This window comes from Struthio camelus, chromosome Z (assembly GCF_040807025.1).
Source record: "Struthio camelus isolate bStrCam1 chromosome Z, bStrCam1.hap1, whole genome shotgun sequence".
NCBI classification, from domain to species: Eukaryota; Metazoa; Chordata; class Aves; order Struthioniformes; family Struthionidae; genus Struthio; species Struthio camelus.
In genome coordinates, this window is record NC_090982.1 from 13,569,093 (window position 1) to 13,584,360 (window position 15,268).

At 41.0% G+C, this 15,268-nt stretch overlaps 1 long non-coding RNA gene across 2 annotated transcripts in view; it reads left to right on the forward strand.

Moving 5' to 3' along the window:
- The window catches only part of LOC138064663 (uncharacterized), a 40,057-nt gene extending 33,415 nt beyond the window's left edge, over positions 1-6,642 (forward strand). For both annotated transcript variants that reach the window (XR_011137905.1, XR_011137906.1), the window contains one exon: positions 5,742-6,642. This is a non-coding gene — a long non-coding RNA (uncharacterized lncRNA). The remainder of the gene's footprint in view (positions 1-5,741) is intronic.
- Positions 6,643-15,268: the final 8,626 nt, after the last annotated feature.

Genomic DNA, 15,268 nt, shown 5'->3' on the forward strand with positions numbered 1-15,268 from the left:
AAAAAAAATCAATGCAAGTATATAATAATTAAAATTTATTGAAAAATTAGGAGAAATGTTTTCAATTTCTCAGCCAGCAAAATGGAAACAACTTCATCTTTTTAAGAGAAACCTTCTGTTAGCTAATTCTCAAGTCCCACATGGACAGGATACAAGATATGAGTCTTTGTTTTGTTTGTTTTGCTGCAGCTGGGTTTATAGGCAAGAGCCTCTTTAAGAGGTAGATTTTCTATGTTCTTATGATAGGCTAGAGGGCTTAATACCGTGTTGCAAATTATCTTGATTGCGCAATTTACAGGGATGCTGTTTGTTGTATTGTTAGGTAGTAGTTACCGGGTTAATAGTGGTGTTTTCTTTCTTCCTGCAGATTTTGCTCTTTCTAATGCCCGTAATCAGAATGCTGCTCCTCGCTCCAGGACAGGTCCCTTACTGAATATGCATAGTGTATTAAAGCCAACTCCCAAAGAAATTGTTTGAGCCCAGGAAGTTATCCAGCCGTTCCTAAACTTAATAAATTGCTCCTTCCCTTCGCTTTCCTCCTTCCATCATCCTATTGCAGTACACAAAAGCTTCTGGAGACCTTCTATCCTGTCATTTAGGTATGCATAATCTGTAAAAGCTCTGTCAGTGGAGGATGGTTCCTGCTGAAGTCCATGCTAAGGACTCATGGGTTCTCTCCTGGTTTCTCAAACAGAGCTGCAATTCTAAATGTCCCTTTTCGGTTTGCCTCTGGATTGCAATTGCTTCTTAGTGGAAACCCTATAACCTAAGCAGAACGGGAAAGGAAACACATACCAACAAAATGAAAAATTTGAAGTAGATCATTGAAAAAGGAAAGGGAGAAAATCTGAACAAACCATGGCTGGACTGTCTTGCTTCTCCTTTGTCAGGACTAAAAGAATGCTATCTTTAGGAGCACACTGGTTGGGGTAATGAAGACTGGGCGCTTAGCAGCCTAAATAAAATCAGGTTCCTATCCCACAGGTGCATTTTTGTCTGGTGTCTGAGGCTCAGAAAAGAAGCGTTGCAGATTTTGCCTCTCCCCTTCATAGCAAGCATCTAAATGCTGATCTTTCTGAAAAAAAATGAAAAGAAGAAGAAACAGAAAAATGAATCTCTTGTCAATTTGACCCACCATGTTATTTTTTGCATTATTGATATATCTGTAATTTTCATCTACCCTTTCTCCAGCATGTATATTTATATATGTGTATTTCTTTTCTACAAACCTGCAGTGCAGTGCAAAGCTAGATTTAAATATTTTCAGACTGACTGTACCCATCATTTGCATTCCACTGACTCATTCAGAGCAAAGACATCTGAGCAGAAATACAGCAGATAAAAGAGAAACCATTAATCCAGGGAAGATTACTGGCACAGAATCTTTATCCTGTATCCTCCCTGAAATGAGACAAAGATCTTACTATGTACATCCCTCTGGCTTAGCTTCAGAAAGTAAGCAATACAGTAGTGTAGACATGGTACTTTTTAAAGGCACATTACATTGGACTGAAACCTCAGCCTTCTGACAGAGCTTACTACTGCTGTGATGTTTGGTGGTTGCTTTCTCAGTAAATTCTTCAGCACCCCAAAACTGCCTTTTGGTTCAGGTTCTGCACGTGGAACCTAAGACAACACATCCCTCATCTACCCTTAGTCTAATGTAGATAGCGTACGTCTCCTGGAGAATGGAGACTGCTCTGTAGCACATTGGTTACATGCATATTTTACAGGGTTCTCGCTTCTGCTGACACCTCATCTTGATGTGAGCTGTAAATGCTGGTTAGCTTTTAATGAGTCTAATAAGACTAAAGCTTTCCAGATACTGATGCCTCAGTTCTGGAAGGGGGTGGGCTGAGGATGTTGAGCAGGCTTGCCCTTTTCAGGAGACACTCATTCTAGGTGACTTGGCATATTAGATTTCAGAGTGCGGCAGGCTTTTATCTCCCTTTGCTGCGAATGTGGCAGGCTGCAGTTGCTTTTCCCTTCTCTGGTTGTTTGTCTCTCTCTCCCTCTCTCTCCCTCCCTCTGTCTCTGTCTCTGTGATATTGATCCTCAGTTAAAAGATCTAAGATAGTTAGAGCTTGGGAAGCATTCCTTTCTTCTCTGGCAATCAGTGGAAAACCCACTTGCTGTATGATTGCAGCACGGGCTCAGCTGCCAGTGGTCATTGCAGGCTCCTGCAGGACAATTTCCATGTCATGATAATAAGAAAACCTATTGTAGTCAATTAGGGATTCCACTTGAAGCAGCCCAGAGAGATAGATAGCTTTCAGGAGATAGTTCCATGTGTTTGTGACCTTATCTTGCTATAGTTTGCATTCAGCTATGAAATTAAATTGCAGGAAATGATTCAGTTTTGAATCATTCTATTTAAATTGGCAGAAGCCAAAAACCCTCCTGTGAGCTACAACAATGTGGACTGTTATTCAGATGGGAAATGTAAATACTTAAGCATGCCTGATAAATTGGACCAGAAGTGCAAACTGTTCTGAGGATTGGATTTTCAGCTCTGTTCCAGACGGCTTTGTTCCTCCAGAGCCTCTTGTTCAGGTGAAAAGTGTTTTCCTTTTGTTGTCTCTGTGTAGGGTGAATGTCTATTAAGACCTCTGGAAAATAACTATGCACAACAGGAACCAAGACCTAGAGGAAGCCTATTTCTAAACAATCCAGCATCCTCTTCCAGTTAAGAGCAGAAGAACATTAAAGTACATGGAAAAAAAACTTGCTGTTATGGAAAGTTAGGCTTACCAGGAGTAAATCATGATCTCTTTGTTGATTTAAACTGACAAAAAGTGAGGTCAGAAGCAAATCTTGTTTCTCCACAATCCCAAGCCTAAGATCTACAATGGCTTCCCTCCTGCCCCCCGATGATATTCACGTTATCCATTCAAGGTGATTTGATTTCAGGTTTAAACCTAGAAGTCCTGGTAATAATCTTTCTCAGTATGACTCTCTTATTTTTGGAGCGTTCTTTGCCTGTTTTAAACTGCACTCTCTTCTCCTGTCCATATCAATTATCTCTCCCGCTCTTTTTTAGACTCTGTCACCCTGCCAAATATTGAAATAGAAAGGTTTATTTATTGCAAAGGATATGCAAAAAAAAAAAAAAAAAAAAAAGGATATGTCTTTCAGTGTGGTCTCGTGCTCTGTATTGTTCCTTAGATTTGAAAGGCAAAACCATAGGGCTTGTAATCATATGAGTCCTTCACACTTCCTGCTGGAAGTGGCCCTTTTCTGCCTCTCCTCTGGGCATCCCTTGGAGGGCCTGTGCCTTGCATGCTCCCTTTGAACCACAGCTGTTTGTTTTTCATTGTGCCATGTTTGGTTAGAATTTGACCAAACGACATGGGAAGAACAGCTTGCAAGGGAACTTCAAGCAATCTAAGATCAGTTAGCTGTCAGCTGCATTGTGTTACTATGCAGCAAACTTGTTCCTCTTTTCATGTCTTTGCAGATGTTTTAAGCTTCACAGAAAAAAATGAAAGTTTTTATACAGACAGATTACCTCACCTGAGATGGAGTCATTGTGTGGTATACCCTACATATGGTAAAAAATGCTTCTCTGCTCCTCCTATGAGCTTAGCATCTAATGAAGAAGATAGATAAAGCTTTGGAAGTGAGAGAGGGGTCCAAGGTCACTTCTGGAGGAAAGTAACAGAACATATCTCCCATTTTGTAGTCAGGTGACAGTCTGTCCTCTTTTTTATAGTAGCATTGATAAGATGACATTTCACAAATCCCAGCAGCAGCCGCTGCCGGTTTCCATACTTGCAGGAAGGGTGTCATGAAGTGAGGAAGCTTGATTACAAAGTCTGCTGAGTACATAAAGGAAAGAATGAAATATTGCACTTGCCATAGTCCTGATTTTGTTCTTCTCTTCCATTATCTAAAGGAAATATGGTGTGATCTTTTTTCCAGTCATTGCAGTGGAGTCAGTTTTCAAGCTGGTGCAAGAGAAGATGTGTGGAATGGGACCATTTACACACAATTACTTATTCTTTTACATGTATGTGTGCATGCCTGTGAAATGTCTCATTTCTAGAGCAAGTCACATGCATGCATTTTGACGTTTGGGTCTTTGTACAGAGCAGGATTGGGTATGTGCCTGTGGAGCTCCCATATCATGCAAGATGGTAAGGCATCCCAGACCAGTTTTGCAAAGCCTTGTAACCCTTTTGGCCCCTGCCACTGTGGCAAAGAAGTTTTAGGAAACACACTTGGCCATTTGCATAGAAAGAGGACTGAAGAGCCTCTCTGGCATAGAGATCACATCAATGGCAGGAGCTGCACTTGAGCATAAATGGAGGAATAACAGATCCCTGCATGTTGCCATGGAGCTCTTCTGGGCTGAGGCATGTTGTAAAATATGGTCCTTCTCTTTGCCCCAGTTTTAGGGAATCCCAGTTAATCCTGACTGCATTACTGTGCGCAGCAATCAATACCGTCCCCATAAAACAACTAGGTTAGTAGCAGCAGAGCCATCTCTAAAGCCCACATTCTCCCGATCCCTGGCTGGCACACTGACTTTGAGACAGTGCTCTGCTCCATTCTGCCCCCATCCTGCCATCACTCCCCCACTGTCACACAGCTAAATAGACAGATGACAAAAAGCTTTTTCTTCTTTTCTTTTTTGGTCTTAGAGATTGCTTAGAATTTTTTAAATTTGTTGATTTGCCAATTATACTTTCCCAGGTTTCCCTCTCTGGGTGTCTGTAACTTGACATTATGAACCTTCTTATTAAATCAACTGCTTCCTGAACATTAGCTGGTAGAGTGGAGGAAGAACCAAACATGTTTTCAAGGAAAGCTAATACTGATAAGGTGTTGGCCGCTGGCTGTCCTGTTATTGTTAGAATTCACATTCTCTCCCATGAGTATAAAGCACCTTCTGATAGAGAGCTTCTTATATTGAAAAATGACAAGCATTAAGAACCTCATGCCACTTCGTTGCTAAAATATTTACTACAGCATGCTTGCTTCCTCCCTCTGAAAGTGCAGTGTATTTATAGGAGCATCCTGTAATAGAACGTCATGCTCGGAGCAGTATTTTTGAAGAATAAGGCAATACTATGTGTGAATGGGTGGGGCAGGGCTGTTCTGTTGTCCCATCCTGTTAGCAGGTGTTGGAAGCCTGCAGGGAGTTGCAGGAGTTGATTGACTGGAGCAGATTCACTGTGGTATGTGAAGTGTGTTAAGTCCCTGCAGGGGATGGGGAAGGCTCTCTGGGCTGAGGAATTTGGGGTCTAGGGACTCTGCAGGAAATTGCTAGGCAGGGATGTTTAGTTTTTTTAGTTTTTTTTTTTTTTCTCTGTTATCATTAAGATGCCAAATCCCAGGAATGCCTCAGAATGTAAATACTGTAGGTCAGATCCTCAACTGATGTGCACTGGCATAGGTTTATGATATGCTTTCTATCACAGCTGGGAATCCAAGCCTGTTGGGCAGGGGAAGATTCCTTCCCGGTTTCATAGATGTGAGCGTTAGAAATTAGGTCCCTCAGCTCCTGTCCAGAAAGCAAGAATAATGGAAGATGGAGGTCACATAAATGACACGAGCAACTCCTGTAATCCAGTATTGTCAGCACAAAAGCAGCAATTGATTGAAAAGTGTCTGCTAAGCAGGCAGAAAAGTGCCCAGTTAGAACTAAAATAGCATGAGGGTCTATTTCAGAATTTCATGATACCAGCTTGCATAACCCAACTAATTCTAAGCCCTGATGATTTTTCTGCCTGTACTAGGATTGACTGGGGACTAACAGCAGTCTTGGAGTGACAGAAACTATGTACCCAATGGATGGCTTCTCGGATCTTCAGCTTCTAAGAGGTAAACACACCCTAAAATGGAAAGACAATGACCTGATCTAGCTTGGGGAGCAACAAGGACCACCAGTGAGTGTGACTGAATACTGCCTGAGCCTTATTGGAGATCATGAGGTCTTCTGGAGCCACCAGGCCACACGCACCTGAAATACACTTTGCAGTTGGTCCAGCAGGAAGGGTATGTCAGGACTCCAATGTGGACAATGGTTTAGGAAGACATGATTAAAGCTGAATACAGGAGAATCTGCTAAGGCCTCCCAGATGTCCTGGGGCTCTGGGACAGCCTGCTAATGTTGAACCTTAGATATACAGATACCCTGACCGAGAACATGACACTTTCTTGGACTAATGTCTTGGAGACAGTCAAGGGATATTTTCTTGCTCTCCTGATCTGCAAAGAAGAATGCTGTCCTACGGGAGAAGTCTAACAGGAATGAGTAGACCAGATGGTCTGGTGAAACAGTAGGGCTCAGGGACCTGGGCTGCAAAGCAAGGGTGAGCAGAGGCAGGGTACTGCAAGGAGAGCCAAGTAAGTGGACCAGCTGGGAGCAGTGGACAGGAGACGTTGGCTGACTGGGGTAAAAGTGTCTTACCAACACACTGGTTCTGAACGGGAGGGAATGGTGCCCAGGAAAGAGAGACCTTTGCAGATATGGTTGTGTTCTGTGCGAGCTGAGATTAATTGTCCGAGGGAGAAAAACAAAAAGAAACTTCCAGGGATGGGTAAATTCAGTGTGTGAAGGAAGAGGTGAGGAGCTCCACAGATCACACTGTGCAGCAGTTGCTTCATCTTTCGTAAGAAGCTAGTCTGAATCAAAACTGGCAATGAATTGTTCAGCAAGGGCCATTCCAATCTCTTAATTGGTATTAACAGTGGCTCAGTGTTGATCAGCCAGTTACTTGAAGTGTTGCTTTATCAGATAAGAATGTATAAATGAAGTTCCTGATTGCTTGTGTCATTGCAGAAGCTGGGTTAGTTGCTACAAGAATTACAGTATTAACTCTAGATATGTTCCAAGTTGAATAAACAACAATTTTTGACCAACCACACTGGTATTCGTATTTGCCGAATGCTTGCATACATAGACCCGAGTGCAAATTAAAGAAGCATGGTATGTGTGCCCGTGGCATCGACAGTCTGAGTTGGCCTTATGGGGAAATCCAGGCATGTAGTGCACCGGATAACAGGATGCTGAACTGAACTACGCCTTCACGTTCTTCTCTGTCCCCTCACCCCAAAGCTGCTTTTTCTCTATTAAAAGATAAAACTACGCACTGCCTTTCTGATGAGAATGGCTGTGTTTTAAGAAAGAACCTCAAGAATCTTCTACTGCTTCAGCTGAATGTCTCATTCTTTTGAAAATCAGGCTGTGTTCACTCCAGAAGTGGCTGACTCTCATGGTCAGGTGAAGGAGTCAGTGTGCTATTTGGTTTGCACAAGTGTGGCAGAAAGTAGACATGAATTTGGGCGCTGCTTACTCATGCTGAGTAGCCCCGCACCTTGCAGCATAAGAAGCCCTATTTAACTTCAGAAAAACTGCTTGTGAATCAAGGCATTATGTACTGTGAGTAGAGGTGGCCAACTATGTCACCCATATTGTTGAATGTTTTGGTGCTTAAGGCTCAATAAAAATGCAGACTATCATCACTATTATGCTATTGCTGCTGCAGATACCTTTGTTTGGCAATAGCAGTAATTTCTGACTAGTTAACATGTTTGAAGGTCTCTGAAGGTATAACACAGAGTTATTGTAAATGAGCTCTGTGCATCTATTTGAAACTAATCAACCAACTTTAGAATTAAATTTGTCATCCAGAAATCATCACTATCCTTATTGCAGGGGAATAGAGTTGTGGTAAAAGCAGTGCAGGCTTTAGAAAAGGTCATATAAAATGTTCTTGAATGCTGCATGATAGGTAGACAATACCATCTTACAATACCCAGTTCTTGAGTGGGCACTTTAGGAGCTTACATTGCCTGGCTTATTCTACATCATGAAAAAAAAACGAGATCCAGTCATTTTAGTTTGGAAAGCATTCTTCCCATCTCTTTGGCTGTCATATGTATTTAACTGTAGTGCCCTCAAGGACAATGTTGTGGATCAGCATGCTAAGGGCTACAGTCTACAGCCTGTAGTTTTTCATTTCACATTGCTTAAGAATGGTCCTCTTTGTTTCCATTTTGAGCCACGGCTGAATTCTTATATGTTGTCTGATCTTCAGGCTCAAATGCCCAAGAGAATAGGCAGCTGTGAATCAACCCTCTCTGTGCTTTCTAGCAGGTAGCACAGCAAAGAAGGCAGTATACTTCTTACTTCTGTAAATTGATAGGAATTTGAAGGAAAAGACTTTAATAAAACAGTCTCCTGAATGGTTATTTTCTTCCTTATGATGATTTTGAATTGCATGCAGAAATGTAAGAACCTTTTAACAGATCCCTATGGATTTAAACCCCAGTTCTTTAGATATATAATTAAAGCTCGTTGTCTTTATGCTATCCTACACCTTATGAGAAGGATAACCTCTCTAATTACACGGCAGCAGGAGGTCTGTCACATCCTTTCATTTTGTATGAAGGTACACAGTTGCCCTTTTTTTTCTTCTTCTTCTCCTTATTCCATAGATCCTATATTATGTTTTGGAAATTCAACATCATGATTTTTTCTGAGGCCAGATGTTTCATCCTGCTATGTTAAGTCATCTTGACATACTGCCATGAAATGGAAACTACTGCTAGTTTTAACATTGCTCCATATCTTTATTAAGAGGTACATCTCATGCATCTTAATTCCCCATGTACATGCTGTCCTCCTCTCTCCCCCCTCTCTCCTATTATCCCTCTTTCTTTTCCTCCCTAAAGAAGAAGGCATATTAAAATTTCCTTGCTGTTCTGCCTGAACAGTTAATGAGGTTCTAGATAGTATAATGAATATGCAGTGCTATTGATTCTGTGTGTATGTGTGTGCACGTGTGTGTGAACATGTCTTTAATCACAGCTGGAATGCAAAATCAGGCTCCACCTTTCAACTCTATCTCCATCATGCTGAGAGAGTGAGAGAGAGCGAGACTGAGACTGCTAGACAGCTCGAAAGAGATTGCAGCTCAGATGTCCTGGAAAACAGCAAATCCCTCAGACCTGGCAGATTCCGTTACCATGAGAACTGCAGATATTTCCATTGTGATGGCTTGCTCTAGCAGCCATCTGTTACACCCATTTGATTAGGAAGTACAGTTCAGCTTGTATGGGATTTTCACTGCACCTTATCCCATGGCAGTGTACAGAAAACTCTCTCTCTCTCTTTTTATATGCTAAACTCAATGTTTTTAAAGTGCTGTAATTTACTGAGGCTGAAGGCATTTAATGAAATGCTCGGAGAAGGTCAGTGAGGGACAGTATCTCTGAGAAGAAAGAACTGCATGAGATATATGAAAGGGATTAGTGTCCAGTATATAAATAAGATCAACCCAGAAATTAACTGTATTTAGCAATGCCTCATCCTTGCCATGGAGAGGAGCTTGATATACAGACCTCATGAAGCAATAATAAAATTAATAATTGCCTCCTGGTAGTTAATCCTACTCCGTATATATTTATTGTATGCATGCAATAAATGCGTGCAGCAAAGATACTGCAGGTCCTCTTGAAAAAGGGGAAGTGATGACTCTCCCAAAATGTCTGAAATGGTGCAGTGACTACACTATGTAACAATTAGATTAGGGCTAAAAAATGTTATGGTTCTATTTGATTTTTCCTAGACACAGAACAACCTTAAATTTTCTCAAAGGCTTGCTGTAATTTACTGATTACACCAATTGTTTGGACTAGTTGCATCCCTTGATGTAAATTTGTGGTGAAGGAACCAGTGATGGCACATCAAACAGATATAAAAACAAAGGAGTCCCCTTCAATTAAAACTCTCCAGACATTCCTCCTAAGTGGCTGGCATTCCAGATTCAGAGTAATCTTATGCGTGGGGTAGTTGCCTGGAGTATCTTAAAATGAGTGAAGGTCTTGTAAACTCAGTGAAGCTAATTAAATGCTCACACACTGAAATGAATTTCTGATTGCTGCTAAGGAGGCATTGAGGTCAGCTCCTCTTTTCATTGCCCACACTTTATGGCCAATGCCAGATACTAAATAAATCAGATCCTCAGAATCAGGGGCTCTGTGTTTTTGTTCTTCTTCTCCCACCCGGCTGAACATAATTCCTTATCCGTCTTCATCTCGGCATGAAAAGTTTTCTCTTCTATTGTTTTTCCTCACATAGCACCAGATTACCATGGAGAAGACTATGATATCATAAGAAATGAATGAGCATGTTTCTCACCATGGGTGAAATATACATTCCAGACCTAATAAAGTCAGAAATCATGTAATGGGCCTGGTAAAATGAGCTGCTTAGTTAGCGTAAATATACATGATTCTTCTTTAAGGCTCTACTTACACTAAGCAAGTTCTTCAGCACTTTATTGAGTACGAAGAGGTACGAGATCAGGCTTAAGAGTCATTCTGAATTGGGATGGCTGTTAAAGTGCTGTGCTGATTCAGGGCTTCCAAAAGGTAAAACAAAGAAAGTCATATTTCCAGTCCCTCTTATAATAAAAGATTTTCTTGTTGATCATCTTTACAGCAAATAAGAATTTTCACTTCATGCAGCTTCCCATCTTGCATAATCCTGGAGGCCAAGCCACAGAGGAGAGAGTCTTTTTTCCCTCTTTTTTCAGACAGAGCACTTGCTTTATGAATGTGGTATCTGCCTTTGACAGGCAGCAGATGTATGGAAGCCCTGAAATCTGAAACAATAAATACCATTCAGAGTCTCACCACTGAACCTTCTTATAGTACTGCCTTTGTTAAATGAAACATTTACAGGAATACCATCCCCCCCCTCCCCACCCACCTTCAAGGCTAGGATCTGAACCATGTTTTTAAAGTAAAGGTTAAGTACCTGAGGCATGAACAGTTGACATACAAAAGAAACTAAAGTAAATTTATCATTCGTTTGCCAGCTACGAGGTGTGTCGAGGGCTTTTTCTTTCTCTTTGTAATGCATGAGAAAACAAACCTGAGAAGTGTATGCAAGGAATATTTCTTTTCTGCACTGGAATGTTAACATTTGCACCTTCTGACTTAATACTGTGTATTTCTTTAGAGTCATCAATCTCATGAGAGTCATCTTGCCATCTGTACCATCATTGCTCCAGGCTTCCATATGAAAGTCCAATCTGGCGGTATAAATACTGGATAATGAAGAGTAGGTGTTAAAGTTTCTGACTGGTTGGAAGATGAGTCTGTGTCTATGAAGGATCTAAATTCATATGTTAAACAAAAAGCCGGCATCTATGTTAACACGGAAGTTCAACCAGAAATAGCTTTCATGTTCATGTTCATGCCCTCTCCCGCTCTCTGTGTCTGTTTTTCAATTTTTCCTTTATCTTTCTCTATTTAATAGAGTTCATCCAAGATCCAGGAGAAAAATGTACTCTGACTAGCATCTTACACTTTGGAGATTACGAATAGGGGCAAGATGTTGACTTGCTGTAATGTAGGGTTCTTTTTTTTCCTCCCTCTCCTTTTGCTCCAGGAAAGCTATAACTACATAGATTAGCGAAACTTTTGCAAGAATGGATGTAAAACAGATTTATCTCAGTGTCAGCTTTATCTGATCCATTCGGTCTTGCAGAGTTTGGATGGTTTCCTTTGTTACAATAACCAGCTTTCAAACATCTATATCCTTAGGGTATTAAATGTCAGCCTCTAGTGTACCGTTCAAGGATAAAAGATTGACAATACTGAAGTACTTTTTTTTCTTCTTTTTTTTTCTTCTCCAACACTGGCAGAGTCTTTGCTCTGCACACCACTGCTGACCCCAGAAATGACCCACAGGAACTAGTGGCAAAAGGAGTGAAAAGGTATTTCAGCTTACAGGCATTAGAAACTCTCTTCATTAATAGCCTTTTCGCAGACTTTTCAGATAGATTTCCTGTCATTGTGATGAGGATATATTTGTAACTAGGTCCCTTAAGTAAATGGCCAGTGGATAATTAATTGAACTAACTAGGACTTTCCATACTGTATTTCCTTTATTCTTTCTTTTAGGAAAAAAAGACGTCTTCCTGACGGTCGTGTGTCTTCTGGCCTGGGTGTACAACTGGGTGTACCACGTGTAAACTTGCCTTCTGCTGGTCAAGCCTTTCAAACTTTATTCAAATAAAACTCTTGGGTGCTCTGTTGAGATCAGTACACTGATTTGTTTCAGTTGGAATAAGAACTGAGGAAAAGGGGCCCAGAAGACCAGAGAGCAGCCATCAGATTCATCAGACAGCCGCCAGGGCTGGTGTAGTTTGGATCCAGCTAATGAATATTGGAGGTCTGGAGGGTGTCGCTTGCTTTACCTTCTCTAGGAAGGACCTAGCGGCTAGGCCTGCTTTGCTTCCTTTGCGCTCTGTGCACGCGGGTGGCTATCCAGAGCTTCTCTCTCCAGAACTCAGGAAAATGCGATGTGCTCCTCAGCCCACAGTTGCTTAATCTCTCCGAATACCAAGTTCACTGCATTGCTGAAGCACTGCTGAATCTGATCTTGCTGGTGAACGGCAGAAGCAGTTCAGAAGGTAGTAAATGGGCTACGTTAGGGCTGCACTCCTGCCAGTGAGTAAGGCAGTTAGAGAAAGATTTGGCATATTGTATGCCGGGGTATACTCTGTTAACGTATACACTCTTGATATGATTCTTGCAATGTAATATTGTTTATAATACAGTTCTCCGTGGCGCTCCCATTCTGCATGTCCTAGTCTTCCAAATTAGTCATGCCAATGGAAAACTAGCAGGAAGTCAAATTAGGCTTTCTGTTGTTTTTCACTCCTAGATTACCCTCCTAGCACACTGGCCTCCCGCCCCTTTAATTCAAAGCTTACAAATATGCCCCCCCATGATAATTACTGACCTTCCTAGCTGGTTTTGAAGCAGCCTGTAAAGAACGATCGGTTGATGGTTGCATGCAAAGTCTTTTTCCCTCTCTCATTGGTTTCTAAGAGTTTTTTCAGAACTACATTCTTGACTCATTCATTTTCCAGTTGTTCTGACATTTCTCAAAATGTAAAGAAATAGTTTCTCAAGGAAAATTCACAATTTTTCTTGAGTAACCAAAGTGTTTAAATTTATACCCCAGTTGTCAGGCAAAGAATATTGATAATTTTTTGTATTAAGCAACTCTCAAGTAACTTAACAAAAGTATGAAGCAGTGGAAAAGCCCCATTTTAACCTTATGAATTAGTATTTTAAAATTTTGCTTTTTCATGCCTACCTGTGACTGATCATTAGGTAAAAGTCCATAATTTTCTGAGCAAAATAGCATCTATGAAACAAGTATGGGAAGGGCTTTGAGGTGCTGGCCAAATAATTTTAAGATTTTTTTCTGACAATTCTTTGCATATGTATTTAAATTTCTTTAGTTCTGTATGGAATTGAGATGCTCACACATCAGTTGCTTTGAGGAATAAATGTGCTGAGCTGCATCTTTGATTATTTGCTGTCACAAAGGGTACGTGACAAAACAAAGGTCTGATTTTGGGCAGCTTGGCTAGATAGATGTTTTTATTTGTCCTCTTGATGATGGGCATAAAACACGAACAGCATGAACCTTGTCTCAATTATGCCATTGTAAATCAAGAGGTGCTTTGCTGAAATCAGTGGAGATACCCCACTGTTCAAAACAAGCTTGGGAGAATCGGGCATTTGAGTGCTGTGTCAGTGCTTCTTTCTGTTTGGCTGCTACGGTCTCCTTTGGGAAGGTGGCCAAGACAACAAAAGAAAAAATCCTCTAAACAAAAAATGTGATGTAGGTGTCTAAATATTTGCCTCTGAATTTCAGTTATGGGACACTGTGACGCTCTGTGATCGCAGCAGCAGGACGGCATACAGCGCTCCTCCCGGCACCCAGCCACCACAGCAGGCGCTGAAGATGTTGTTGCTCCAGATATTTTGCGTTCTGTTCTGCCAGGTACAGCTGGAGCAACCCAGGATATCTGAATCCTATACGAATCTATATGAATTCTTGGTTAGCCAGTGACTAATATTTCAAGTTTTTCCTCCAAGACAAAAGCAGGAAGGACTTTGGTGTATTACATACGTTTAAGCCTTTCTCTCCCTTTAAGTCTTGAGATCGGTTATTTATGGGAAGCAGGCATCTAGGCAATCTTAGTCTTTTCTTCTGTGCATAGTCAGTGAAGGTTGCAATATTAATTGCTGCATCAGCCGCTTTAAGATTTAGTGTTTTTCCCCGTTCTATAGGCAATGTATCTCTTGCATGATTTCCCACGTAGTCTTCACTTTCGCAGTCATCTGAATGATAAGCAACAATAATGTCTTTGGAAGTGATCCATAAATCATATTCAAATCCACGCATCCAGATGATCCTATTTTTAATCTCTAAACTACAGTAGTGTGTGCTTGCTAGTGCAGTTCAATTGGAAGCATTATGTTCCCCACCTACATATTTCCTTCAGATCTGTTCTAGTGCACCCAAAAATAAATAAATAAACCAACCTGGGGCTTGAATAATAACATGCAGACAACCTATGGGCAGTGAAGAACTCCACAAATAAAATAAAACATTAAAATACACTAGAAATAACAGAATGTTTTATCAGAGTCTATAGAGGGAAGATGAATGGTCTTGGGTTTAGGTCACTGCAATAGAATTGAGAGTATCTAAATTCTCGTCCCTACTTTCCCATAGAGTCTCCGAATGACCTTGGACATGTTGCTCACAGCTAAATTATGCCTAAGATTAAATATCTGAGATGTTAAAATATATTAATTAAGAAACCCAGATTGTCAGCATGAGCATGCCACCTCCACTTCTGCACACAAGTGCCCTTTTAAAAGCTAGAAATTATAGACAAATCTAAAAATTCTAAACCAAGTTAACTGTAGACAGTGTCTAGATACAACCCCAAAGTTTAGCAGCATGGAGGAATCACTCGACACTGTGCCACAGAGGTCTGGTTGATCTGGTCTGACATCTCGCTACCGGTTTCTTGTGCCCCAAGAGGTTTCAAAATTTGAGAAGTTCTGAAGTAGAAAGGTAAGAGATAACCTTTTTCTAAGTAAAGTTTTGTTCTAATTCCTTGTTGTCAAAGAGCAGCTTAAGCCTTGAAGCTTGAGGGTTTATAGCATCCTTAGACTACTTTTCAGGTGGGAAGGGAGGTTGTTTTGAGTTGCATAATTTTTTTAGGCTACTCTGATCCTCTTCTTGCCACTGGAGTCAATAGCAGAGGGTGGTGACTTCAGTAAAAGGAGTGCTGGCCTTTTAATAATCAAGCAATTGCAATGTCCCTAATGAATAAATTGCCATTATAATTTTTGAAGAAGTCCTGGCTTCTGGGAAGCCTGAACGGCCTGGGCTGATTGTCAACTACTATTTTTCCTCTGCAGGGTTACTGTT